We start from the raw sequence: 4835 nt of genomic DNA on the forward strand, positions 1-4835 counted from the left end.
GCGGCCCTGCCCCAGCCCCAGCCCCGCCCAGGCCCGCGGCGGAGGGGGCCGCCCGCCGGCGGGGAGCGCGGGTTTCCTCACTCTAGGGGCAGGGCGCTGGCGGGTGGTGCTGCAGTCTCCCTCGCACGCGGAAGTTCTCGGGCGGCGCTCGCTGTTGCACACACGCACACACACACACGGAAGTTATCGCGCTGCAATGCCAGCCCGAGCTGCACATCTTTTAGGGCTTCCTGGTAGTTCTGCTAAGAAACAAGCTCAAAGCGAGCTTCGCCAGTCTGGCGCCTGTACCGGGGTTCTCCAGCCAGCACATTCAGACCTCTCCCTTCTGCTCCGACTTGGGTGATTCTCTGACCCTAGACACTCCTGAGTTCTGTACATTTCCGTATCGCTGTCGCTCCTGCCTTTCTTTTACACTTAGGGTTTAATCAAACCTGTTGCCTGATCAGTTTTCACTTAGAAGGAACTCTGATCATCTCTCTCCTGGACTCAACACAGCAGCTTTCTGCTTATTCCAAATTCTGGTTTGTTGACACTTCATCTGAAACACTACTCCGCTGAAGTTCTTTTCCCTTTGTAGTTAATGTTGCAGTAAATCCTGTAAAAGTTTCGGATAGCCAAGGCTTTGTTATTTCAATCTCGTTTTTTCTTATTCCCGAGCAATTTATAGTCATTTCAGCAAATATTTGACTCTAAGTGCTATCTGTCACTGGGGATATAAAGATAAGGGACACTATTCCTGCCATCAAAGGGAGACTGGCAAATATACAGTCAATTCTCACAGTGCCTTAAACTACCTGAAAAAACAAAAGTCCCTTTCTGCTCCCTAGAGCTATCTTAGGTATCCAGGCACTTCTCCCTTTTCACTTGTCGGGTTCCCAGTTTCTTCCACGGTTCACTTGCAAACTGGCGATAGTATTAGCCTACCGAAAGCACACCGAACTCCTTTCTAGTCTTTCTCTCTAAATGTTATCCTTCTCCCAAGTCTTTGAAGTTATGTCACTATAAATTCACACTACAGCGATAATGGAAGGAAGGCACCTGAAAAAAACTTAACAAATGAACTTGAAATTAAGCACTTATTTTGTCCCCATAGCAAGTCATTTTGTAACTTTTGTGGGATGGAATTCTGGGATATCAGACCTTATGGCCATGAAAAAAATGTAAAGATATAGGCTGGTGAGTGACATGTCAGGGAAGGACATCCTGTCCCTGTGCTCCCCCCTCCCCCTCTTCCCATTGCTACTTGTGGAAAGGACAGGAAACACATTGTATCTAATCTGGTTGCAAAGATGGCTAGCTCTCTCTCCCAGTTATTCAATGTTTCAGCTTTATGAATTCATTCTTTATTGTAATAAAAGTTTAATCCAGGCCTGACCAAATTCCCTGTGTCGTAAATTATTTTGGCTGTAAGTGTCCTCTGAGATACTACCCAATCCTCTCATTTTACAGTTTAGGAAACTGAAGTCCAAAGAAGTTGAACTTGTTCACAATGAGGCTTTGCGTGAGTGGCACAGTCAAAACTAGAAACCAGAATTCCTGATTGCTAGTTGTGTTAACAGGTTGCCTCCTCTCTTACTTGTCAGATCTATTAGAGTATCAAGGGGACAATAATGCAACAATGGCATATTTTTTCATCTGAAGGATTTAAGTAATCTTACAAGTTTTGAATGTTAAAAGTTTTTTTCCCCCTCTAATAGAAGACATGTCTGACAATTCCTTTAAATACATTTATAACATACTATAAAACATGATTAAATTTAATGGTAACTGTTTAAGAACCCATAACACCTTTAGCTAGATTCACCAAGAAAAAAAGAAAGAGGACTCAAATAAATAAAATCAGAAATGAAAGAGGAGATGTTACAACTGATACCACAGAAATACAAAGAATCATGAGACAATTACAAACAATTATATGTCAACAAACTGGACAACCTAGAAGAAATGGATAAATTCCTAGAAACATACAACCTATTAAGACTGAATCAGGAAGAAATAGAAAATCTGAACCAAGCAATTATTAGTAAGGAGGGTGAATTGGTAATCAAAAACCTCCTAATAAACAAAAGTCCAGGACCAGAGAGCTTCACTGGTGAATTCTACCTAACATTCAAAGAAGAATTAATACCAATCCTTCTCAAACCCTTCCAAAATATTGAAGAGGAGGGAACTCTTCCAAATTCATTTTATGAGTCCAGTATTACTCTGATGCCAAAACCAGACAAGGATGCCACATGAAAAGAAAATTACAGGCCAATATCCCTGATGAACATAGGTGCAAAAATCCTCAACAAAATATTAGCAAAATTCAGTAATACATTAAAAGGATCCTTCACCATGATCAAGTGGGATTTATTCCAGGAATGCAAGGCTGATTGAAAATCTGCAAATCAGTCAATGTGATACATCACATTAACAAAATGAAGAATAAAAATTATATGATCATCTCAATAGATGCAGAAAAAGCATTTGACAAAGTACAACACCCATTTATGATAAAAAACTCTCAACAAAGCAGGTATAGAGGGAATGTACCTCAACATAATAAAGGCCATTTATGACAGACCCACAGCTAACATCATACTAATGGTGAAAAGCTGAAAGCTTTTCCTCTAAGATCAGGAATAAGACAGGATGTTTACTCTTGCTACTGTTATTTAACATAGTATTGGAAGCGCTAGCCAGAGCAATTAAGTAAGAAAAGAAAAGAAAATGCATCCAAAGTGGAAGGGAAGAAGTAAAACTGTCACTCTTTGCAAATGACATAATACTATATCTAGATGCCATCAAAAAAGTTAGTACCAATAAACAAATTCAGTAGTGTTGCAGGATAAAAAAAAAATCAATATTCAAAAATCAGTTGTATCTCTCTATGCCAACAACAAACTATCAGAAAGAGAAATTAAGAAAAGAATCCCATTTACATTTGCATCAAAAAGCATACAATACCTAGGAATAAATTTAACCAAGGAGGTGAAAGACCTGTACACTGAAAACTATAAGATATTAAAGAAAGAAATTGAAGATCATACAAATAAATGGAAAGATATTGCATGCCCATGGACTGGAAGAACTAATATTGTTAAATACTACTCAAAGCAATCTACAGATTCAGCGCAATCCTTATCAAAATTCCATTGGCATTTTTCACAGAAATAGAACAAGTATTCCTAATATTTGTATGACACCACAAAGGACCCTGAATAGTCAAAGCAATCCTAAAAAGAACAAAGCTGGAAGCATTACGCTCCCTGATTTCAAACTCTATTACAAAACTATAGTAATTAAAACAGTATGGTATTGGCATAAATACAGACATAGATCAATAAAACAAAGTAGAGAGCCCAGAAATAAACCCACACATACATGGTCAATTAACTATAACAAAGGAGCCAAGAATATATAATGGGGAAAGATTGTCTCTTTGATAAATAGTGGTGGGAAAACTGGACAGCCACATGCAAAAGAATGAAACTGGACCACTAACTTATACCATACACAAAAATTAACTCAAGAAGGGTTAGACTTGAACAGGAGGCCTGAAACCATAAAACTAGAAGAAACATAAGTGGTAAGCTCCTTTTTTTAAATTAATTTTTATTGGACTATTGTTGATTTACAGTGTTGTGTTGGTTTCTGCTGTACAGCAAAGTGAATCAGTTATACATATACATATGCATATACTACCGTGTATCGAGAAGAGTTCCCTGTGCTATACAGCAGGTCCTTATTAGTTATCTATTTTATATATGGTAATATGTATATGTCAATCCCAATCTCCCAATTTATCTCCCCCCTAATTTTGCCCCCTAGTAACTGTAAGCTTGTTCTCTACATCTGTGACTCTGTTTTGTAAATAGGCTCATTTGTAACATTTTTTTTTAGATTCCACAAACAAGCGATATCATATGATATTTGTTTTTCTCTGTCTGACTGGTAAGCTCCTTGACATAGGTCTTGGTGATGATTTTTTAATCTGACACCAAAAGTAAAAGCAAGTAAAGCAAAATCAACAAGAGGGACTATATCAAACTAAAAAGCTTCTGCACAGCAAAGGAAACCATCAACAAAATAAAAAGGCAACCTACTAAAGGGGAGAAATATTTGCAAATCATATATCTGATAAGGGTTTAATATCCAAAATATATAAAGAACTTATACAACTCAAAAGTAAAAAACAATCAGATTTTTAAATGGGCAGAAGATGTGAATAGACATTTTTCCAAAGAAGACATGCAGATGGCCAAAACAGACACAGGAAAAGATGTTCAACATCATTACTCATCAGGGAAATGCAAATAAAAACTAAGATGAGATATCACCTCACACCTGTTAGAATAGCTATAATCAAAAAGACAAGAAATAACAAGTGTTGGGAAGGATGTGAAGAAAAGGGAACTATTGGTGGGAATATAAATTGTTGCAGCCACTACGGAAAACAATATGGAGTTTCCTCAAAACATTAAAAATAAAACTACTATATGATCCAGCAATTCCACTTCTGGGTATATATCTGAAAGAAACGAAATCACTATCTCAAAGATATATCTGCATTCCCATGTTCATTGCAGCATTATCTATAATAGCCAAGACATGGAAACAACCTAAGTGTCCATCAAAGGATGAATGGATAAAAAATATGCAGTGTATATATATATACAATGGAGTATTATTCAGCCATAAAAAAGAATGAAATCTTGCCATTTGCAACAACATGGATAGACCTAAAGGACACAATACTAAGTGAAATAAGTCAGAGAAAGACAAATAGCATGTGACCTCTCTCATATATATATTTAAACACACACACACACCAAAAAACCCTAAGAAACCAA

Source organism: Neophocaena asiaeorientalis, unplaced genomic scaffold, assembly GCF_003031525.2.
Source record: "Neophocaena asiaeorientalis asiaeorientalis breed wild unplaced genomic scaffold, Neophocaena_asiaeorientalis_V1.1 scaffold171, whole genome shotgun sequence".
Classification (NCBI taxonomy): domain Eukaryota; kingdom Metazoa; phylum Chordata; class Mammalia; order Artiodactyla; family Phocoenidae; genus Neophocaena; species Neophocaena asiaeorientalis.